Below are 25,391 nucleotides of genomic sequence, written 5' to 3'. Positions count from 1 at the left end.
ATATAACAGGTAGTTTTTGTTTAGAATTACTCGGCATATCATTATTCTGTTGTTGAAGTGTGGTGTCAAATAACTGATTAACATTGAAGTCGCTCCCCAAGAATTCTTCAGCCACGACCTGGGGCAAAGTAGTGACTGTTTCTAGTTTGTTGGATTATCATTTGTACTAGGTACTGACACAGATTGAGGTTGTGCATCAGGTGTCATTTCTATTATATTCACATTCGGATATTGCCTATTATGATCTCCAAACTTTTGCGGTTGTTGTTGCTGTTGCGCATTATAACTTACCTGTCGGTCATAAGGTATGCTCCAATTTTGTCCTGGTGGCTGCTGTGGTGAAGCAGAGTTTGAATAAAAGTACTGATCGTTACGAGTCCAACCATGATGCTGTCTTGGCTCGTAGTTATTATTATTTCTATTTCTGTTTGTGTTTTTGTTATTACCTTTGTATCCGTTGTTACCGTTGTAGTTATTTCCGCGGTGCCTTTTGTATGGATTGCCGCATGAAATGTTATTACTGTTGTAACTATTGTTTGTATTGGAATACGCTTGTTGATTTTGATTTCCGTACTGAGACGGCATGTGAGTTTGCTGTTTTTGCTGTACCGCGTATCCAACTGTGGGCGCGCCAGAATTGTGTTGGCAAGCCTGCATGTTTTGCATACCACTAGTGTAAACATTGTGGCTGCTGTTTTGCCGCGCGAAGCGCTGATCTTCAAGTAACATGTCAACCGTATCTAAGGCTGTTAAAAAATAATCTGAATCGTCATCCGGGATATGTAGGAGTTTTTCTTTAATGTTGAAAGGCAATTTGGCCTTCAACGCTCGGAGTATATCACGCGTTGCGACTGGTTCGTCTAAAAAGTGTCCCATGTTCAAGTATTTTTCAAAATATCTGCGTAAGTTACCATTTTTACTGTTAAAAGTTTCAGGTTCTAAAATTTGTCTTCTGAGTCGCTCCTGGACGGATTGCGACCAGAATTTGTTCAGAAAAGCACACTCAAACTCACTGTACGTGGTACATATGTCAGCTTGACTGTATGCCCAGACAGCTGCATCGCCTTGGATGTAACCGACAATATATGAAATCTTTTTCCGGTCACTTCAAGTGCGTGGAAATGCGTTACTAAAAGATTTAAGAAAAATCACCGGATGAATGGTTCGTTTTTCTGGGATAAAAATCTGAAATTGCCTGTGTTTCATTAAGCTTTCATCTTCCTTCGCATTGTGATATGGATTTATTCCACTGTAATTACTGGTATGTTCAGCTGGCGAGTAATTACGATAATGTTGCTGTGGTTTACCATGATAGTAGCTTGTGTTTGTGTTTCCACATCGTGGTATGTGTTGTAGTCGTGGTGTGTTTTGTTCTTGTGTATTTGTCGTGTGCGGAATGTGTGTATCATACTCGAATGTATATTGGTTTCTGAACTGTACATTTTGACTGATATTTTCGTTACATTCAGACTGTAGTTGATCGGTGAATTGTCTCATGGGTGCAGTGACGGATTGTACTGCGTCACTGATCAGCTGTTTGTTATTAGTAATGTATTGCGCTACGGAGTCGTGCACAATTGTTGGTAAATTTTCACGTAAGCATCTATCAAAATGTTTGTCTTTGTTCCTCACCCAATCATGAAATTCTTTATTAATATTTTGAAAATGAGCTGTGGCATCTGATTGTAAGATGTCAGTCAGGTGTTGTTCAACATTGTCAAATTTATTGTGTACGTCAGTAATTCGTTTTTCAAGGCTGTCATGTACTGAAGGATATGTTTGAATTTGTTCAGTAAGAACTTCACACGTGACATTAAGGTTTTTTACTTGTGTCTGTAAAAGTGCTACGTCAGTTGTAGTCTTTTCTGGTCTCGTATTGAGCTGGGAAAATTTAGTACTGAGTTCGGTCATCTGTTTGGTCAGTGTGGCGTCTATAAGTTCCACACGTTTACACAAAGTGTCATTACCTATCTTGATTGCTATGAGATCAGATTTGATTTCGTCATTTTGTGTTTTTAACTGTTCACTTTCTGTCTCTAATTGTGCCTTTAAGGTTGCCATGTTTTCGGCGTTCTGTTTCCTTATGGTTGCCATATTTTCTGCGTTTTGTTTCACTAGCATTTGTAACATGTCGGCAATGTTTACCGTTTGCAAGGTCTCTGCCCCCGCCGCGTCATTAGACGTGACGTCATGCATTAACATGGGCTCTGATTGAGATTTTGAAATTTTTGTAGTGGACGGCCTATTGTCAAAATTTTCGTCAACACTTGCGTCAATGTTTGATGAATCGTCACTACCAGTTGCTGTCGTAAAGTCATTTTCTAACACTTGTCTCACGTCCGAGTCGGATTGCGCCTGAATAGTACGTCCTTGCTGTTCCATTTTTGCGTATTGTTTTCTAGTTATTACCATGCCACACGTGATATATGTTTCAAGAAAATTTTTTGCACTGATTTTAAAAAAAAATGTAGTTGAGCATGAATCGCTCGTAGCAAAAACGGCTGTCTGTTAATTTAAAAATATAAACTGAATTTGAGATTATTGGTAATGGCTGCTGGCCATGTTACATGATATCGTACAGAAGTCGGCCATATTGTACACTCGTGTATTGGTATTGTTGCATACGTTATTGTTTAGGGAAAAGTACTGAGAATGAAATTTGTCACTGAAACTGTTATGCAGGAAAGAAACACTACAGAATTTACTGAAAAGCTAATACACTGAATTATACGTCTGGTCAAGCCTGCTAATGCAAAGATGCTGCGTCTTACCTTATTTTGCTGGAAGATTCATTGCGTCTTCCCGCAAAATTTCAGAATTGGAAAATATCTTCAGATTTGGTTATCTCTCATACATTGACGTCCAGGTCCAGAAAGTTGATTTTTTACATGAAACAAAGAGAACAATGTAACAAATGACAAAATAAAAAGTCCGACACGCAGTCGCCAATATAAAATAAATAAAATAAATAAATAAATAAATATTGTTATTTTAAATATGTTAATTATTCTATCTGTATGATGGTGATTGTGATTGCAATTGTTTTTGCTTATCTGGAACGTGGACGTTTAATTATTCGGTATCAGACGCTTGACAATGGCTTTTTCGTAAAGGCAATGTTGCTCGTAGTTGACCGTGAAATAAAACTGAATAATCGGACTTCGTAATTAAATCGTTTCCAAAGACTGCTGCGGTAGGTGCGGACTCATAATCAAAATCTCAATATTACAATAATTTGCCAGCCATGCCAATACGTCGTACAGAGGTGATTGTCTACTAAACAGAAAAAAGTTACACAGTTAGTTAAATCAGATATATTCAATGAATAAGCCTACAGTTCATAATCCTACTTACTTTTATAAATATAATTCTTTACAGAATCGAGTGCCTAGTGTGGTTGAAACTCGCAGTATTCTTCTATAACATGAAATATGGCGGTGTGCCAGACAATAAAATAAAATACGTGCTTCTCGCACCACTTCTACCAGAGCTCTCGCCTTCTTAATCAAACATAAGAGTAACGTAATTGTGCTTTTGTTTTATCAGCGACACAGCGCTGCAGTTGTGTGCCATAGGCTTTATTTATTTGTCACTGATTATTTATTTAATTAGTATTTCGCGTTTCTGCGGAAACTCACGCTCGGCATGCAAATGTGCCTTTATAGAATCTAAAACCGGTCTCACTGGAAATGTTCAAAACATAGACAGTAAGAAAAGCCTGTCTTCTTGTACTTGAGACGGCATTGTGCCTTTTGTATTTAATTCCGATGCAATTTCTGTGTTTCGTCGTCAATAAGAAGGTCAGAGGGATACAGTAAACCTGAAGTGAAGCATCGGAATCCATAACTAGTGTCATAGGAATGGTTCACAACATAGACAGTAAGAAGAGTCAGTCTTTTGTACTTAAGTCGGCATTGTGCTTTTTCTATTTAATTCCGATGCTATTTCTGTGTTTCATCGTCAATAAGAAGGTCAGAGCGATACAGTAAACCTGAAGTGAAGCATCGGAATCTATAACTAGTGTAACAGGAATGGTTCAAAACATAGACAGTAAGAAGAGCCAGTCTTCCTGTACATATGTCGGCATTGTGCCTTTTGTATTTAATTCCGATGCAATTTCTGTGTTTCGTCGTCAATAAGAAGGTCCAAGGGATACAGTAAACCTGTAGTGAAGCATCGGAATCTATAACTAGTGTCACAGGAATGGTTCAAAACATAGACAGTAAGAAGAGTAAGTTTTTTTGTACTTAAGTCGGCATTGCGCCTTTTGTATTTAATTCCAATGAGAGTTCTGTGTTTCATCGTCAATAAGGTCAGAGGGATACAGGACACCTGAAGTGAGGCATCGGAATCTAAAACTGGTCTCACAGGAATGGCCCAAAGCATAGACAGTAAGAAGAGCCAGTCGTCTTGTACTTAAGTAGGCATTGTTCCTTTTCTATTTAATTCCGATGCAATTTCTGTGTTTCATCGTCAATAAGAAGGTCAGAGGGATACAGTACACCTGAAGTGAAGCATCGGAATCTATAACTAGAGTCACAGGAACGGTTGAAATCATAGACAGTAAGAAGAAACAGTTATCTTGTACTTAAGTAGGCATTGTGCCTTTTCTTTTTAATTCCGATGCAATTTCTGAGTTTCGTCGTCAATAAGAAGGTCCAAGGGTTACAGTAAACCTGAACTGAACATCGGAATCTAAAACCGGTCTCACAGTAATGGTTCAAAACATAGACAGTAAGAAGAGTCAGTCTCCTTGTACTTAAGTCGGCATTGTGCCTTTTGTATTTAATTCCGATGCAATTTCTGTGTTTCATCGTCAATAAGAAGGTCAGAGGGATACAGTAAACCTGAAGTGAAGCATCGGAATCTCAAACTGGTCTCACCGGAATGGTCAAAACATAGACAGTAAGAAGAGAAAGGTCTTCTTGTACTTAAGTGGGCATTGTGCCATTTCTATTTAATTCCGATGCAATTTCTGTGTTTAATCGTCAATAAGAATGTCAGAGGTATCCAGTAAACCTGAAGTGAAGCATCGGAATCTAAAACTGGTCTCACAGGAATTGTTCAAACATAGACAGTAAGAAGAGCCAGTCTTCTTATACTTAAGTCGGCATTGTGCCTTTTCTATTTAATTAAGATGCATATTTCTGTGTTTCATTGTCAATAAGAGGGTCAGAGGGATACAGTAAACCTGAAGTGAAGCATCCGAATCTATAACTAGTGTCACAGGAATGGTTCAAAACATAGACAGTAAGAAGAGTCAGTTTTCTTGTACTTAAGTTGGCATTGTGCTTTTTGTATTTAATTCCGATGCAATATCTGTGTTTCATCGTCTATATCAAGGTCCAAGGGATACAGTAAACCTGAATTGAAGCATCGGTATCTAAAACTGGTCTCACAGGAAAGGTTCGAAACAAAGACTGTAAGAAGAGTCAGCTTTCTTGTACTTAAGTCAACATTGTGCCTTTTGTATTTAATTCCGATACAATTTCTGTGTTTCATCGTTTATAAGCAGGTCAGTGGGATACAGTAAACGTGAAGTGAAGCATCGGAATCCTTAACTAGTGTCACAGGAATGGTTCAAAACATAGACAGTAAGAAGACTCAGTCATCTTGTACTTAAATCGGCATTGTGCCCTTTGTATTTAATTTCGGTGCAATTTCTGTGTTTCGTCGTCAATAAGAAGGTCCAAGGTATACAGCAAACCAGAAGTGAAGCATCGGAATCTGAGACCGGTCTCACAGGAATGGTTCAAATCATAGACAGTAAGAAGAGCCAGTCTTCTTATACTTGAGTCGGCATTGTGTCTTTTGTAATTTATTCCGATTGAACTTCTGGATTTCATCGTCAATAAGAAGATCAGAGGGATACAGTAAACCTCAAGTGAAGCATCGGAATCCATAACTAGTGACACAGGAATGGTTCTAATCATAGACAGTAAGGGGAGCCAGTCTTCCTGTACTTATGTCGGCATTGTGCACTTTGTATTTAATTCCGATGCAATTTCTGTGCTTCGTCGTCAATAAGAAGGTCCAAGGGATACGGTAAACATGAAGTGACTCATCGGAGTCTAATACCGGTCTCACAGGAAAGGTTCAAAACATAGACAATAAGAAGAATCAGCCTTCTTGTAGTTAAGTCGGCATTGTGCCTTTTCTATTTAATTCCGATTCAATTTCTGTGTTTCATCGTCAACAAGAAGGTCAGAGGGATACAGTAAACCTGAAGTGAAGCATCGGAATCCATACCTAGTGTCACAGGAATGGTTCATCACATAGACAGTGAGAAGAGTCAGTCTACTTGTACTTAAGTCGGCATTATGCCCTTTGTATTTAAATCCGATGCAATTTCTGTGTTTCATCGTCAATAAGAAGGTCCACGTAATACAGTAAACCAGAAATGAAGCATCGGAATCTAAAACTGGCCTCACTGGAATGGTTCAAATCATAGAATGTAAGAAGAGTCAGTCCTCTTGTGCTTAAGTAGTCATTGTGCCTTTTGTATTTCATTCCGATGAAATTTCTGTGTTTCAACGTCGATAAGAAGGTCCAAGGGATACAGTAAACCTAAAGTGAAGCAACGGAATCAAAAACTGGTCACTCGGGAAAAGTTCAAAACATAGACAGTAAGAAGAGTCAGTTTTCTTGTACTTAAGTCGGCTTTGTGCATTTTGTATTCAATTCCGACGCAATTTCTGTGTTTCATCGTAAATAAGAAGGTCCAAGTAATACAGTAAACCAGAAATGAAGCATCCGAAACTTAAACTGGTCTCACAGGAAAGGTTCAAAGCATAGACAGTAAGAAGAGTCAGTCTTCTTGTACTTAAGTCAGGATTGTGCCTTTTCTATTTAATTCCGATGCAATTTCTGTGTTTCATCGTCAATAAGAAGGGCAGAGGGATACACTAAACCTGAAGTGAAGCATCAGAATGTAAAACCGGTCTCACAGGAAAGGTTCAATCATAGACAGTAAGAAGAGCAAGTCCTCTTGTACTTGTGTCGGCATTGTGCCTTTTGTATTTAATTCCGATGCAATTTCTGTCTTTCGTCGTCAATAAGAAGGTCAGAGGGATACAGTAAACCTAAAGTGAAGCGTCGGAATCCATACCTAGTGTCACAGGAATGGTTCATCACATAGACAGTGTGATAGAGTCAGTCCTCTTGTACTTAAGTCGGCATTATGCCCTATGTATATCATTCCGATGCAATTTCTGTGTTTCATCGTCAATAAGAAGGTCCAAGTTATACAGCAAACCTGAAGTGAAGCATCGGAATCTAAAACTGGCCTCACTGGAATGGTTCAAATCATAGAATGTAAGAAGAGTCAGTCCTCTTGTACTTAAGTCGGCATTGTGCCTTTTGTATTTCATTCCGATGAAATTTCTGTGTTTCAACGTCGATAAGAAGGTCCAAGGGATACAGTAAACCTAAAGTGAAGCAACGGAATCAAAAAGTGGTCACACGGGAAAAGTTCATAACATAGACAGTAAGAAGAGTCAGTTTTCTTGTACTTAAGTCGGCTTTGTGTATTTTGTATTCAATTCCGACGCAATTTCTGTGTTTCATCGTCAATAAGAAGGTCCAAGTAATACAGTAAACCTGAAGTGAAGCATCGGAAACTAAAACTGGTCTCACAGGAAAGGTTCAAAGCATAGACAGTAAGAAGAGCCAGTCTTCTTGTACTTGAGTCGGCATTATGCGTTTTGTATTTAATTCCGATGCAATTTCTGTGATGCATCGTCAATAAGAAGGTCAGAGGGATACAGTAAACCTGAAGTGAAAGATCGTAATCTATAACTAGTGTCACTGGAATGGTTCAAATCATAGACTGTAAGAAGAGTCAGTCTTCTTGTACTTATGTCGGCACTGTGCCTTTTGTATTTATTTCCGATGCAATTTCTGTGTTTCATCGTCAATAAGAAGGGCAGAGGGATACAGTAAACCTGAAGTGAAGCATCGGAATGTAAAGCCGGTCTCACTGGAAAGGTTCAAAGAATAGACAGTAAGAAGAGCCTGTCTTCTTGTACTTGAGTCGGCATTGGGCATTTTGTATTTAATTCAAATGCAATTTCTGTGTTTCGTCGTCAATAAGAAGGTCAGAGGGATACAGTAAACCTGAAGTGAAGCATCGGAATCCATAACTAGTGTCATAGGAATGGTTCACAACATAGACAAAAAGAAGAGTCTGTCTTTTGTACGTAAGTCGGCATTGTGCCTTTTCTATTTAATTCCGATGCAATTTCTGTGTTTCATCGTCAATAAGAAGGTCAGAGGGATACAGTAAAACTGAAGTGAAGCATCGGTATCTATAAGTAGTGTCACAGGAATGGTTCAAAACATAGACAGTAAGAAGAGCCAGTCTTCCTGTACTTATGTCGGCATTGTGCCTTTTGTATTTAATTCCGATGCAATTTCTGTGTTTCGTCGTCAATAAAAAGGTCCAAGGGGTACAGTAAAGCTGAAGTGGCGCATCGGAATCTAAAACTGGTCTCACAGGAAAGTTTCAAAACATAGACAATAAGAAGAGTCAGTCTTAATGTACTTAAGTCGTCATTGTGCCTTTTCTATTTAATTCCGATGCAATATCTGTGTTTCATCGCCAACAAGAAGGTCAGAGGGATACAATAAACCTGTAGTGAAGCATCGGAATCCATAACTAGCGTCACAGGATTGGTTCAAATCATAGACAGTAAGAAGAGCCAGTCTTCCTGTACTTAAGTCGGCATTGTGCCTTTTGTATGTAATTCCCATGTAATTTCTGCGTTTCGTCGTCAATAAGACGGTCCAAGGGTTACAGTAAACCTGAAGTGAAGCATCGGAATCTATAACTAGTATTACAGGAATGGTTCAAAGCATCGACAGTAAGGAGAGTCAGTCTTCTTGTACCTAAGTCGGCATTGTGCCTTTTGTATTTAATTCCGAAGCAATTACTGTGTTTCATCGTCAATACGAAGGTCAGAGGGATACAGTAAACCTGAAGTGAAGCATCGGAATGTAAAGCCGGTCTCACAGGAAAGGTTCAATCATAGACAGTAAGAAAAGTCAGTCTTTTGTACTTTAGTCGGCATTGTGCCTTTTTATTTAATTCCCATGCAATTTCTGTGTTTCATCGTCAACAAGAAGGTCAGAGGGATACAGTAAACCTGAAGTGAGGCATCGAAATCTAAAACTGGTCTCACAGGAATGGCCCAAAACATAGACAGTAAGAAGAGCCAGTCCTCTTGTACTTAAGTCGGCATTGTGCCTTTTCTATTTATTTCCGATGCAATTTCTGTGTTTCATCGTCAATAAGAAGGTCAGAGGGATACAGTACACCTGAAGTGAAGCATCGGAATCTATAACTAGTGTCACAGGAATGGTTCAAAACATAGACAGTAAGAAGAGTCAGTTATCTTGTACTTAAGTCGGCTTTGTGCCTTTTCTTTTTAATTCCGTTGCAATTTCTGAGTTTCGTCGTCAATAAGAAGGTCCAAGAGTTACAGTAAACCTGAACTAAACATCGGAATCTAAAACTGGTCTCACAGGAATGGTTCAAAACATGGACAGTAAGAAGAGTCAGTCTCCTTGTACTTAAGTCGGCATTGTGCCTTTTGTATTTAATGCCGATGCAATTTCTGTGTTTCATCGTCAATAAGAAGGACAGAGGAATACAGTAAACTTGAAGTGAAGCATCGGAATCTCAAACTGGTCTCACTGGAATGGTCAAAACATAGACAGTAAGAAGAGCCAGTCTTCTTGTACTTAAGTGGGCATTGTGCCTTTTCTATTAAATTTCGATGCCATTTCTGTGTTTCATCGTCAATAAAAAGGTCAGAGGTATCCAGTAAACCTGAAGTGAAACATCGGAATCTAAAACTGGTCTCACAGGAATTGTTCAAAACATATACAGTAAGAAGGGTCAGTCTTCTTGTACTTATGTCGGCACTGTGCCTTTTGTATTTATTTCCGATGCAATTTCTGTGTTTCATCGTCAATAAGAAGGGCAGAGGGATACAGTAAACCTGAAGTGAAGCATCGGAATGTAAAGCCGGTCTCACTGGAAAGGTTCAAAACATAGACAGTAAGAAGAGCCTGTCTTCTTGTACTTGAGTCGGCATTGGGCATTTTGTATTTAATTCAAATGCAATTTCTGTGTTTCGTCGTCAATAAGAAGGTCAGAGGGATACAGTAAACCTGAAGTGAAGCATCGGAATCCATAACTAGTGTCATAGGAATGGTTCACAACATAGACAAAAAGAAGAGTCTGTCTTTTGTACGTAAGTCGGCATTGTGCCTTTTCTATTTAATTCCGATGCAATTTCTGTGTTTCATCGTCAATAAGAAGGTCAGAGGGATACAGTAAAACTGAAGTGAAGCATCGGAATCTATAACTAGTGTCACAGGAATGGTTCAAAACATAGACAGTAAGAAGAGCCAGTCTTCCTGTACTTATGTCGGCATTGTGCCTTTTGTATTTAATTCCGATGCAATTTCTGTGTTTCGTCGTCAATAAGAAGGTCCAAGGGATACAGTAAAGCTGAAGTGGCGCATCGGAATCTAAAACTGGTCTCACAGGAAAGTTTCAAAACATAGACAATAAGAAGAGTCAGTCTTAATGTACTTAAGTCGTCATTGTGCCTTTACTATTTAATTCCGATGCAATATCTGTGTTTCATCGCCAACAAGAAGGTCAGAGGGATACAATAAACCTGTAGTGAAGCATCGGAATCCATAACTAGCGTCACAGGATTGGTTCAAATCATAGACAGTAAGAAGAGCCAGTCTTCCTGTACTTAAGTCGGCATTGTGCCTTTTGTATGTAATTCCCATGTAATTTCTGCGTTTCGTCGTCAATAAGACGGTCCAAGGGTTACAGTAAACCTGAAGTGAAGCATCGGAATCTATAACTAGTATTACAGGAATGGTTCAAAGCATCGACAGGAAGAAGAGTCAGTCTTCTTGTACCTAAGTCGGCATTGTGCCTTTTGTATTTAATTCCGAAGCAATTACTGTGTTTCATCGTCAATACGAAGGTCAGAGGGATACAGTAAACCTGAAGTGAAGCATCGGAATGTAAAGCCGGTCTCACAGGAAAGGTTCAATCATAGACAGTAAGAAGAGTCAGTCTTTTGTACTTTAGTCGGCATTGTGCCTTTTCTATTTAATTCCGATGCAATTTCTGTGTTTCATCGTCAACAAGAAGGTCAGAGGGATACAGTAAACCTGAAGTGATGCATCGAAATCTAAAACTGGTCTCACAGGAATGGCCCAAAACATAGACAGTAAGAAGAGCCAGTCCTCTTGTACTTAAGTCGGCATTGTGCCTTTTCTATTTATTTCCGATGCAATTTCTGTGTTTCATCGTCAATTAGAAGGTCAGAGGGATACAGTACACCTGAAGTGAAGCATCGGAATCTATAACTAGTGTCACAGGAATGGTTCAAAACATAGCCAGTAAGAAGAGTCAGTTATCTTGTACTTAAGTCGGCTTTGTGCCTTTTCTTTTTAATTCCGTTGCAATTTCTGAGTTTCGTCGTCATTAAGAAGGTCCAAGAGTTACAGTAAACCTGAACTAAACATCGGAATCTAAAACTGGTCTCACAGGAATGGTTCAAAACATAGACAGTAAGAAGAGTCAGTCTCCTTGTACTTAAGTCGGCATTGTGCCTTTTGTATTTATGTGCCGATGCAATTTCTGTGTTTCATCGTCAATAAGAAGGACAGAGGAATACAGTAAACTTGAAGTGAAGCATCGGAATCTCAAACTGGTCTCACAGGAATGGTCAAAACATAGACAGTAAGAAGAGCCAGTCTTCTTGTACTTAAGTGGGCATTGTCACTTTTCTATTTAATTCCGATGCATATTTCTGTGTTTCATTGTCAATCAGAGGGTCAGAGGGATACAGTAAACCTGAAGTGAAGCATCGGAATCTATAACTAGTGTCACAGGAATGGTTCAATATATAGACAGTAAGAAGAGTCACTTTTCTTGTACTTAAGTCGGCATTGTGCTTTTTGTATTGAATTCCGATGCGATTTTTGTGTGTCATCGCCTATATCAAGGTCCAAGGGATACAGTAAACCTGAATTGAAACATCGGAATCTAAAACTGGTCTAACAGGAAAGGTTCAAATCATACACAGTAAGTAGAGCCAGTCTTCTTGTACTTGAGAAGCCATTGTGCCTTTTGTATTTAATTCCGATGCAATTTCTGTGTTTCATCGTTTATAAGCAGGTCAGTGGGATACAGTAAACGTGAAGTGAAGCATCGGAATCCTTAACTAGAGTCACAGGAATGGTTCAAAACATAGACAGTAAGAAGAGTCAGTTTTCTTGTACTTCAATCGGCATTGTGCATTTTGTATTTAATTTCGGTGCAATTTCTGTGTTTCGTCGTCAATAAGAAGGTCCAAGGGATACAGCAAACCAGAAGTGAAGCATCGGAATCTAGAACCGGTCTCACAGGAAAGGTTCAAATCATACACAGTAAGAAGAGCCAGTCTTCTTGTACTTGAGAAGCCATTGTGCCTTTTGTATTTAATTCCGATGCAATTTCTGTGTTTCGTCGTCAATAAGAAGGTCCAAGGGATACAGTAAACATGAAGTGACGCATCGGAATCCAAAACCGGTCTCACAGGAAAGGTTCAAAACATAGACAATAAGAAGAATCAGCCTTCTTGTACTTATGTCGATATTGTGCCTTTTCTATTTAATTCCATTGCAGTTTCTGTGTTTCATCGTCAACAAGAAGGTCAGAGGGATACAGTAAACCTGAAGTGAAGCATCGGAATCCATACCTAGTGTCCCAGGAATGGTTCATCACATAGACAGTGAGAAAAGTCAGTCTTCTTGTACTTAAGTCGGCATTATGCCTTTTGTATTTATTTCCGATTCAATTTCTGTGTTTCATCGTCAATATGAAGGTCAGAGGGATGCAGTAAACCTAAAGTGAAGCATCGGAATCCACAAATAGTGTCTCACAAATGGTTCAAAACATAGACAGTGAGAAGTGCCAGTCTTCCTGTACTTAAGTCGGCATTGTGCCTTTTTTATTTGATTCCGATGCAATTTCTGTGTTTCATCGTCAATAAGAAGGTCCAAGGGATGCAGTAAACATATAGTGAAGCATCGGAATCTAAAACTGGTCTCACAGGAATTGTTCAAAACATAGTCAGTAAGAAGAGTCAGTCTTCATGTATGTATGTCGGTATTGTGCCTTTTGAATTTAATTCCGATGCAATTTCTGTGTTTCATCTTCAATAAGAAGATCCAAGGGATACAGTAAACCTGAAGTGAATCATCGGAATCTAAAATCGGTCTCACAGGAATGGTTCAATACATAGACAGTAAGAAGAGGAAGTCTTCTTGTACTTGAGTCGGCATTGTGCCTTTTGTATTTAATTTCGATGCAATTTCTGTGTTACGTCGTCAATAAGAAGGTCCAAGGGATACAGTAATCCTGAAGTGAAGCGTCGTAATCTGAAACCGGTCTCACAGGAGAGGTTTAAAATATAGATAGTAACAAGAGTCAGTCTTCTTGTACTTAAGTCGGCATTGTGCCTTTTCTATTTAATTCCAATGCGTTTTATGTGTTTCATCGTCAATAAGAAGGTCAGAGGGATACAGTAAACCTGAAGTGAGGCATCGGAATCTAAAACAGGTCTCACAGGAATGGTTCAAAACATAGACAGTAAGAAGAGTCAGTCCTATTGTACCTAAGTCGGCATTGTGCCTTTTCTATTTAATTGCGATGCAATTTCGGTGTTTCATCGTCAATAAGAAGGTCAGAGGGATACAGTAAACCAGAAGTGAAGCATCGGAATCTCGAACTGGTCTCACAGGAATGTTTTAAAACATAGACTGTAAGAAGAGCCAGTCCCCTTGTACTTAAGCCGGCATTGTGCCTTTTGTATTTAATTCCGATGCAATTTCTGTGTTTCGTCGTCAATAAGAAGGTCCAAGGGATACAGTAAACATGAAGTGACGCATTGGAATCTAAAACCGGTGTCACAGGAAAGGTTCAAAACATAGACAATAAGAAGAATCAGTCTTCTTGTACTTAGGTCGGCATTGTGCCATTTCTAGTTAATTCCGATGCAATTTCTGTGTTTCATCGTGAACAAGAAGGTCAGAGTGATACAGTAAACCTGAAGTGAAGCATCGTAATCCATACCTCGTGTCACAGGAATGGTTGAAAACGTAGACAGTAAGAAGAGGCAGACTTCTTGTACTTAAGTCGGCATTGTGCATTTTGTATTTAATTACGATGCAATTTCTGTGTTTCGTCGTCAATAAGAAGGCCCAAGGGATACAGTAAACCCGAAGTGAAGCATCGGAATCTAGAACCGGTGTCACAGGAAAGGTTCAAAACATAGACAGAAAGAAGAGCCAGTCTTCTTGTACTATAGTGGCATTGTGCCTTTTGTATTTAATTCCGATGCAATTTCTGTGTTTCATCGTCAACAAGAAGGTCAGAGGGATACAGTAAACCTCAAGTGAAGCATCGGAATCCATAACTAGTGTCACAGGAATGGTTCAAAGCATAGACAGTGAGAAGTCCCAGTCTTCCGGTACTTAAGTCGGCATTGTGCCTTTTGATTTAATTCCGATGCAATTTCTGTGTTTCGTCGTCAATAAGAAGGCCCAAGGGATACAGTGAACCTGAAGTGAAGCATCGGAATCAAAACCGGGCTCACAGGAAAGGTTCAAAACATAGACAGTAAGAAGAGTCAGTCCCCTTGTTCTTAAGTCGGCAGTGTGCCTTTTGTATTTATTTCCGATACAATTTCTGTGTTTCATCGTCAATAAGAAGTTCAGAGGGATACAGTAAACCTGAAGCGAAGCATCGGAATCTATAACTGGTCTCACAGGAATGGTATAAAACATAGACAGTAAGAAGAGCCAGTCATCTTGTACTTAAGTCGGCATTGTGCCTTTTCTATTTAATTCCGAAGCAATTTCTGTGTCTCATCGTCAATAAGAATGTCAGAGGAATACAGTAAACCTGAAGTGAAGCATCGGAATCTATAACTAGTGTCACAGGAATGGTTAAAACATAGACAGTAGGAGGAGTATGCTTTTTTGTACTTAAGTCGGCATTGTGACATTTATAATAAATTCCGATGCAATATCTGTGTTACGTCGTCAATAAGAAGGTCCAAGGGATACAGTAATCCTGAAGTGAAGCGTCGTAATCTGAAACCGGTCTCACAGGAGAGGTTTAAAATATAGATAGTAACAAGAGTCAGTCTTCTTGTACTTAAGTCGGCATTGTGCCTTTTCTATTTAATTCCGATGCAATTTATGTGTTTCATCGATAATAAGAATGTCAGAGGGATACAGTAAACCTGAAGTGAGGCATCGGAATCTAAAACTGGTCTCACAGGAATGGTTCAAAACATAGACAGTAAGAAGAGCCTGTCCTCATGTACCTAAGTCGGCATTGTGCCTTTTCTATTTAATTGCGATGCAATTTCTGTGTTTCATCGTCAATAAGAAGGACAGAGGGATACAGTAAACCAGAAGTGAAGCATCGGAAGCTATAACTAGTGTCACAGGGAAGGTTCAAAATATAGACAGTAAGTAGAGTCAGTATTCTTGTACTTAAGACCCCATTGTGCCCATTGGATTTAATTCCGACGCAATTTCTGTTTTTCGTCGTCAATAAGAAGGTCGTAGGGATAGAGTAACCTGTAGTGAAGCATCGGAATCAAAAACTGGTCTTACCGGAATGGTGTAAAACATAGACAGTAAGAAGAGCCAGTCCTCTTGTATTTAAGTCGGCATTGTACCTTTTCTATTTAATTCCGCTGCAATTCCTGTGTTTCATCGTCAATAAGGAGGTCAGAGTAATATAGTAAACCTGAAGTTAAGCAGCGGAATGTATAACTAGTGTCACAGGAATGGTTCAAAACATAGACAGTAAGAAGAGCCAGTCCTCTTGGACCTAAGTCGGCATTGTGCCTTTTCTATTTAATTGCGGTGCAATTTCTGAGTTTCGTCGTCAATAAGAAGGTCCAAGGGATACAGTAAACATGAAGTGACGCATCGGAATCCAAAACCGGTCTCACAGGAAAGGTTCAAAACATAGACAATAAGAAGAATCAGCCTTCTTGTACTTATGTCGATATTGTGCCTTTTCTATTTAATTCCATTGCAGTTTCTGTGTTTCATCGTCAACAAGAAGGTCAGAGGGATACAGTAAACCTGAAGTGAAGCATCGGAATCCATACCTAGTGTCCCAGGAATGGTTCATCACATAGACAGTGAGAAAAGTCAGTCTTCTTGTACTTAAGTCGGCATTATGCCTTTTGTATTTATTTCCGATTCAATTTCTGTGTTTCATCGTCAATAAGAAGGTCAGAGGGATACAGTAAACCTAAAGTGAAGCATCGGAATCCACAAATAGTGTCACACAAATGGTTCAAAACATAGACAGTGAGAAGAGCCAGTCTTCCTGTACTTAAGTCGGCATTGTGCCTTTTGTATTTGATTCCGATGCAATTTCTGTGTTTCATCGTCAATAAGAAGGTCCAAGGGATGCAGTAAACATATAGTGAAGCATCGGAATCTAAAACTGGTCTCACAGGAATTGTTCAAAACATAGTCAGTAAGAAGAGTCAGTCTTCATGTATGTAAGTCGGTATTGTGCCTTTTGAATTTAATTCCGATGCAATTTCTGTGTTTCATCTTCAATAAGAAGGTCCAAGGGATACAGTAAACCTGAAGTGAATCATCGGAATCTAAAATCGGTCTCACAGGAATGGTTCAATACATAGACAGTAAGAAGAGGAAGTCTTCTTGTACTTGAGTCGGCATTGTGCCTTTTGTATTTAATTTCGATGCAATTTCTGTGTTTCGTCGTCAATAAGAAGGTCAGAGGGATGCAGTAAACTAAAGTGAACCATCGGAATCCTTAACTAGTGTCACAGGAATGGTTCAAAACATAGACAGTAAGAGGAGTCAGTCTTCTTGTACTTATGTCGGCATTGTGCCTTTTGTATTTAATTCCGTTGCAATTTCTGTGTTTCATCGTCAATAAGAAGGGCAGGCGGATACAGTAAACCTGAAGTGAAGCATCGGAATCTAAAACCGGTCTCACAGGGAAGGTTCAATCATAGACAGTAAGAAGAGCCAACCTTCTTGTACTTGTGTCGGCATTGTGCCTTTTGTATTTAATTCCGATGCAATTTCTATCTTTCGTCGTCAATAAGAAGGTCAGAGGGATACAGTAAACCTGAAGTGAAGCATCAGAATCTAAAACCGGTCACACAGGAAAGGTTCAAAACGTAGACAGTAAGAAGAGTCAGTCTTCTTGTACTAGAGTCGGCATTTTGCCTTTTGTATTTAATTCCTATGCAATTTATGTGTTTCGTCGTCAATAAGAAAGTCAGAGGGATACAGTAAACCTGAAGTGCAGCATCGGAATCCATAACTAGTGTCATAGGAATGGTTCACAACATAGACAGTAAGAAGTGTCAGTCTTCTGTACTTAAGTCGGCATTGTGCCTTTTCTATTTCATTTCGATGCAATTTCTGTGTTTCATCGTCAATAAGAAGGTCAGAGGGATACAGTAAACCTGATGTGAAGCATCGGAATCTATAACTAGTGTCACAGGAATGGTTCAAAACATAGACAGTAGGAGGAGTAAGTTTTTTTGTTCTTAAGTCGGCATTGTGACTTGTATAATTAATTCCAATGCAATTTCTGTGTTACGTCGTCAATAGGAAGGTCCAAGAGATACAGTAATCCTGAAGTGAAGTGTCGGAATCTGAAACCGGTCTCACAGGAAAGGTTCAAAACATAGACAGAAAGAAGAGCCAGTCTTCTTGTACTATAGTCGGCATTGTGCCTTTTGTATTTAATTCCGATGCAATTTCTGTGTTTCATCGTCAACAAGAAGGTCAGAGGGATACAGTAAACCTCAAGTGAAGCATCGGAATCCATAACTAGTGTCACAGGAATGGTTCAAAGCATAGACAGTGAGAAGACCCAGTCTTCCGGTACTTAAGTCGGCATTGTGCCTTTTGAATTTAATTCCGATGCAATTTCTATGTTTCATCGTTAATAAGAAAGTCAGAGGGTTACAGTAAACCTGAAGTGAAGCATCGGAATCTATAACTAGTGTCATTGGAATGGTTCAAATCATAGACTGTAAGAAGAGTCAGTTTTCTTGTACTTAAGTCGGCAAGTTGCCTTTGCTATTTAATTCCGATGCAATTTCTGTGTTTCGTCGACTATAAGAAAGTCCAAGGGATACAGTAAACCTGAAGTGAAGCATCGGAATCAAAACCGGGCTCACAGGAAAGGTTCAAAACATAGACAGTAAGAAGAGCCAGTCCTCTTGGACCTAAGTCGGCATTGTGCCTTTTCTATTTAATTGCGGGTCAATTGCTGTGTTTCATCGTCAATAAGAAGGTCAGAGGGATACAGTAAACCCGAAGTGAAGCATCTGAATCTATAACTAGTGTCACAGGAATGGTTCAAATCATAGACAGAAAGAAGAGTCAGTTATCTTGTACTTAGGTCGGCATTGTGCCTTTTGTATATAATTCCGATGCAATTTCTGAGTTTCGTCGTCAATAAGAAGGTCCTAGGGTTACAGTAAACCTGAACTGAACATCGGATTCTAAAACCGGTCTCACAGGAATGGTTCAAAACATAGACAGTAAGAAGAGTCAGTCTCCTTGTACTTAAGTCGGCATTGTGCCTTTTGTATTTAATTCCGATGCAATTTCTGTGATTCATCGTCAATAAGAAGGTCAGAGGGATACAGTAACCCTGAATTGAAGCATCGGAATCTATAACTAGTGTCACAGGAATGGTTCATAACATAGACAGTAAGAAGATTAAGTTTTCTTATAGTTAAGTCGGCATTGTGTCTTCTCTATTTAATTCCGATGCAATATCTGTGTTTCGTCGTCAATAAGAAGGTCCAAGGGATACAATAAACCTGAAGTGAAGCATTGGAATCTGTAACAAGTGTCACAGGAATGGTTCAAAACGTAGACAGTAAGAAGAGCCAGTCTTCCTGTACTTATGTCGGCATAGTGCTTTTTGTATTTAATTCCGATGTAATTTCTGTGTTTGGTCGTCAATAAGACGGTCCAAGAGTTAGAGTAAACCTGACGTGAAGCATCGTAATCTATAACTAGTATGACAGGAATGGTTGAAAACATAGAAAGTAAGAAGAGTCAGTCTTCTTGTACTTAAGTCGGCATTGTGCCTTTTGAATTTAATTCCGATGCAATTTCTGTGTTTCATCGTTAATAAGAAAGTTAGAGGGTTGCAGTAAACCTGAAGTGAAGCATCGGAATCTATAACTAGTGTCATTGGAATGGTTCAAATCATAGACTGTAAGAAGAGTCCGTTTTCTTGTACTTACCTCGGCATTGTGCCTTTGCTATTTAATTCCGATGCAATTTCTGTGTTTCGTCGACTATAAGAAGGTCCAAGGGATACAGTAAACCTGAAGTGAAGCATCGGAATCAAAACCGGGCTCACAGGAAACGTTCAAAACATAGACAGTAAGAAGAGTCAGTCTTTTGTACTTAAGTCGGCATTGTGCCTTTTCTATTTCATTTCGATTCAATTTCTGTGTTTCATCGTCAATAAGAAGGTCAGAGGGATACAGTAAATATGTAGTGAAGCATCGGAATCTATAACTAGTGTCATTGGAATGGTTCAAATCATAGACTGTAAGAAGAGTCCGTTTTCTTGTGCATAAGTCGGCATTGTGCCTTTTCTATTTAATTCCGATGCAATCTCTGTGTTTCGTCGTCAATAAGAAGGTCCAAGGGATACAGTAGACTTGAAGTGAAGCTTCGGCAACTAAAACCGGGCTCACAGGAAAGGTTCAAAACATAGACAGTAAAAAGAGTCAGTCCTCTCGTACTGATGTCGGCATTGTGCCTTTTGTATTTAATTCCGATGCAATTTCTGTGTTTCATCGTCAATAATAAGGTGAGAGAAGTACAGTAAACCTGAAGTGAAGCATCGGAATCCACAACTAGTGTCACAGGAGTGGTTCAAAACATAGACAGTAAGAAGAGTCAGTTATCTTGTACTTAATTCGGCATTATGCTTTTTCAATTTAATTCCGATGCAATTTCTGAGTTTCGTCGTCAATAAGAAGGTCCACGGGTTACAGTAAACCTGTACTGAAGCATCGGAATCTAAAACCGGTCTCACAGGAATGGTTCAAAACACAGACAGTAAGAAGAGCCAGTCTCCTTGTACTTAAGTCGGCATTGTGCCGTTTGTATTTAATGCCGATGCAATTTCTGTGTTTCATCGTCAATAAGAAGATCAGAGGGATACAGTAAACCTGAAGTGAGGCATTGGAATCTAAAACTGGTCTCACAGGAATGGTTCAAAACATAGACAGTAAGAAGAGACAGTCCTCATGTACCTAACTCGGCATTGTGCCTTTTCTATTTAATTGCGATGCAATTTATGTGTTTCATCGTCCATAAGTAGGTCAGAGGAATACAGTAAACCTGAAGTGAAGCAGCGGAATCCATAACTAGTGTCACAGGAATGGTTCAAAACATAGACAGTAAGAAGAGTAAGTTTTTTTGTACTTATGTCGGCATTGTGTCTTTCATATTTAATTCCGATGCAAATTCTGAGTTTCGTCGTCAATAAGAAGGTCCAAGGGATACAGTAAACCTGGAGTGTAGCATCGTAATCTATAACTAGTGTCACAGGAATGGTTCGAAACATAGACAGTAAGAACAGTCAGTCTTCGTGTACTTAAGTCGGCATTTTTCGTTTTGTATTTAATTCCGTTGCAATTTCTGTGTTTCATCGTCAATAAGAAGGTCCAAGGGATACAGTAAACCTGAATTGAAGCATCGGAATCAATAACTAGTGTCACAGGAATGGTTCAAAACATAGTCAGTAAGAAGAGTCAGTCTTCTTGTACCTTAGTCGGCATTGTGCCTTGTCTATTTAATTCCGATGCAATTTCTGTGTTTCATCGTCAATAAGAAGGTCCAAGGGATACAGTAAACCTGAAGTGTAGCATCGGAATCTATAACTAGTGTCAATGGAATGGTTCAAAACATAGACAGTAAGAAGAGTCAGTCTTCTTATACTTAAGTAGGCATTGTGCCTTTTGTATTTAATTCCGATGCAATTTCTGAGTTTCATCGTCAATAAGAAAGTCAGTCGGTTACAATAAACCTGAAGTGAAGCATCGGAATCTATAACTAGTTTCACAAGAATGGTTCAAAACATAGTCAGTAAGAAAAGTCAGTCTTCTTGTACTAAAGTCGGCATTGTGCCTTTTCTATTTAATTCCGATGCAATTTCTGTGTTTCATCGGCATTAATATCAGAGGGATACAGTAAACCCGAAGTGAAGCGTCGGAATCTATAACTAGTGTGACAGGAATGGTTCAAAACATAGACAGTATGAAGAGTCAGTCTTCATGTACTTAAGTCGGCATTATGCCTTTTGCATATAATTCCGATGCAATTTCTGTGTTTCATCGTCAATAAGAAGGTCCAAGGTATCCAGTAAACCTGAAGTAAAGCATCGGAATCTATAACTAGTGTCACAGGAATGATTCAAACTATAATCAGAAAGAAGAGTCAGTCTTCTTGTACTTAAGTCGGCATTGTGCCTTTTCTATTTAATTCCGATGGAATTTCTGTGTTTCGTCGTCAATAAGAAGGTCAGAGACATACAGTAAACCTGAGGTGAAGCATCGGAATCTACAACTAGTGTCACAGGAATGATTCAAAGCATAGACATTAAGAAGAGTCAGTTAAATTGTACTTAAGTCGGCATTGTGCCTTTTGTATTTACTTCCGATGCAACTTCTGTGTGTCGTCGTCAATAAGAAGGTCCAAGGGATACGGTAAACCTGAAGTGAAGCATCGGAATCTATAACTAGTGTCACAGGGATGGTTAAAAGCATAGACAGTAAGAAGAGCCAGTCTTCCTGTACTTAATTTGGCATTGTGTCTTTTGTATTTAATTCCGATGCAATTTCTGGGTTTCGTCGTCAATAAGAAGGTCCAAGGGTAACAGGAAACCTGAAGTGAAGCATCGGAATCTGTAAATAGTATCACAGGTGTGGTTCAAAACATAGACAGTAAGAGGAGTCAGTCTTCTTGTACTTAAGTCGACATTGTGCCTTTTTTATTTAATTCCGATGCTATTTCTGTGTTTCGTCGTCAACAAGAAGGTCCAAGGGATACAGTAAACCTAAAGTGAAGCATCGGAATCTAAAACCCGGCAGACAGGAAAGGTTCAAAGCATAGACAGTAAGAAGAGTCAGTCCTCTAATACTTGAGTCGGCACTGTGGCGTTTGATTTAAATTCCGATGCAATTTCTGTGATTCATCGTCAATAAGAAGGTCAGAGGGATACAGTAAACCTGAAGTGAGGCATCGGAATCTAAAACTGGTCTCACAGGATTGGTTCAAAACATAGACAGTAAGAAGAGCCAGTCCTCTTTTACTTAAGTCGGCATTGTGCCTTTTCTATTTAATTCCGATGCAATCTCTGTGTTTCGTAGTCAATAAGAAGGTCCAAGGGGTACAGTAAACCTGACGTGAAGCATCGGAAACTAAAATCGGGCTCATAGGAAAGGTTGAAAAAATAGACAGTAACAAGAGTCAGTCTTCTTGTACTTAAGTCGGATTTGTGCCTTTTGTATTTAATTCCTTTGCAATTTCTGTGTTTCATTGTCAATAAGAAGGTCAGAGGGATACAGTAAACCTGAAGTGAAGTTATGGAATCTATAACCAGTGTCACCGCAATTGTTCAAAACATAGACTGTAGGAAGAGTCAGTTTTCTTGTACTTAAGTCGGCATTGTGCCTTTTCTATTTAATGCCAATGCAATTTCTGTGTTTCATCGTCAATAAGAAGGTCAGAGAGATACAGTAAACCTGAAGTGAAGCATCGGAATCTATAACTAGTATCACAGGAATGGTTCAAAACATAGACAGTAAGAAGAGTCAGTCTTCTTGTACTTAAGTCGGCATTGCGCCTTTTCTATTTAATTCCGATGCAATCTCTGTGTTTCGTAGTCAATAAGAAGGTCCAAGGGGTACAGTAAAAATGAAGTGAAGCATCGGAAACTAAAATCGGGCTCATAGGAAAGGTTCAAAACATAGACAGTAACAAGAGTCAGTCCTCTTGTACTTATGTCGGCATTGTACCTTTTGTATTTAATTCCGATGCAATTTCTGTACTTCATCGTCAATAAGAAGGTGAGAGAGATACAGTAAACCTCAAGTGAAGCATCGGAATCTACAACTAGTGTCACAGGAATGGTTCAAAACATAGACAGTAAGAAGAGTCAGTTATCTTTTACTTAAGTCGGCATTGTGCCTTTTCAATTTAATTCCGAGAAAATTTCTGAGTTTCGTCGTCAACAAGAAGGTCCAAGGGTTACAGTAAACCGGAACTGAAGCATCGGAATTTAAAACCGGTCTCACAGGGATGGTTCAAAACATAGACAGTAAGAAGAGCCAGTCTTCTTGTACTTAAGTCGGCATTGTGCCGTTTGTATGTAATGCCGATGCAATTTCTGTGTTTCATCGTTAATAAGAAGGTCAGAGGGATACAGTAAACCTGAAGTGAAGCATCTGAATCTCAAACTGGTCTCACAGGAATTGTTCAAAGCATAGACAGTAAGAAGAGCCAGTCTTCTTGTACTTAAGTCGGATTGTGCCTTTTCTATTTAATTCCGATGCAATTTCGGTGTTTCATCGTCAATAAGAAGGGCAGAGGGATACAGTAAACCTGAACTGAAGCATCGGAATGTAAAACGGGTCTCACAGAAAAGGTTCAATCATAGACAGTAAGAAGAGCCAGTCCTCTTGTACTTGAGTCGGCATTGTGCCTTTAGTATTTAATTCCGAAGCAATTTCTGGGATTCATCATCATTAAGAAGGTCAGAGGGATACAGTAAACCTGAAGTGAAGCATCGGAATCTATAACTAGTGTCACAGGAATGGTTCAAACATAGACAGTAAGAAGGGTCAGTCTTCTTGTACTTAAGTCGGCATTGTGCCTTTTCTATTTAATGCCAATGCAATTTCTGTGTTTCATCGTCAATAAGAAGGTCAGAGACATACAGTAAACCTGAAGTGAAGCATCGGAATCTACAACAAGTGTCACAGGAATGGTTGAAAACATTGACAGTAAGAAGAGTCAGTCTTCTTTTACTTAAGTAGGCATTGTGCCTTTTGTATTTAATTCCGATGCAATTTCTGAGTTTCATCGTCAATAAGAAAGTCAGTCGGTTACAATAAACCTGAAGTGAAGCATCGGAATCTATAACTAGTTTCACAAGAATGGTTCAAAACATAGTCAGTAAGAAAAGTCAGTCTTCTTGTACTAAAGTCGGCATTGTGCCTTTTCTATTTAATTCCGATGCAATTTCTGTGTTTCATCGGCATTAATATCAGAGGGATACAGTAAACCCGAAGTGAAGCGTCGGAATCTATAACTAGTGTGACAGGAATGGTTCAAAACATAGACAGTATGAAGAGTCAGTCTTCATGTACTTAAGTCGGCATTGTGCCTTTTGCATATAATTCCGATGCAATTTCTGTGTTTCATCGTCAATAAGAAGGTCCAAGGTATCCAGTAAACCTGAAGTAAAGCATCGGAACCTATAACTAGTGTCACAGGAATGATTCAAACTATAATCAGAAAGAAGAGTCAGTCTTCTTGTACTTAAGTCGGCATTGTGCCTTTTCTATTTAATTCCGATGGAATTTCTGTGTTTCGTCGTCAATAAGAAGGTCAGAGACATACAGTAAACCTGAGGTGAAGCATCGGAATCTACAACTAGTGTCACAGGAATGGTTCAAAGCATAGACATTAAGAAGAGTCAGTTAAATTGTACTTAAGTCGGCATTGTGCCTTTTGTATTTATTTCCGATGCAACTTCTGTGTGTCGTCGTCAATAAGAAGGTCCAAGGGATACGGTAAACCTGAAGTGAAGCATCGGAATCTATAACTAGTGTCACAGGGATGGTTAAAAGCATAGACAGTAAGAAGAGCCAGTCTTCCTGTACTTAATTTGGCATTGTGTCTTTTGTATTTAATTCCGATGCAATTTCTGGGTTTCGTCGTCAATAAGAAGGTCCAAGGGTAACAGGAAACCTGAAGTGAAGCATCGGAATCTGTAAATAGTATCACAGGTGTGGTTCAAAACATAGACAGTAAGAGGAGTCAGTCTTCTTGTACTTAAGTCGACATTGTGCCTTTTTTATTTAATTCCGATGCAATTTCTGTGTTTCGTCGTCAACAAGAAGGTCCAAGGGATACAGTAAACCTAAAGTGAAGCATCGGAATCTAAAACCCGGCAGACAGGAAAGGTTCAAAGCATAGACAGTAAGAAGAGTCATTCCTCTTATACTTGAGTCGGCACTGTGGCGTTT

The sequence above is a fragment of the Schistocerca serialis genome, unplaced genomic scaffold, assembly GCF_023864345.2.
Source record: "Schistocerca serialis cubense isolate TAMUIC-IGC-003099 unplaced genomic scaffold, iqSchSeri2.2 HiC_scaffold_1370, whole genome shotgun sequence".
In the NCBI taxonomy this organism is placed as follows: Eukaryota; Metazoa; Arthropoda; class Insecta; order Orthoptera; family Acrididae; genus Schistocerca; species Schistocerca serialis.
The sequence above is the reverse complement of the archived record's forward strand: the minus strand, read 5'-3'. Positions refer to the sequence as shown.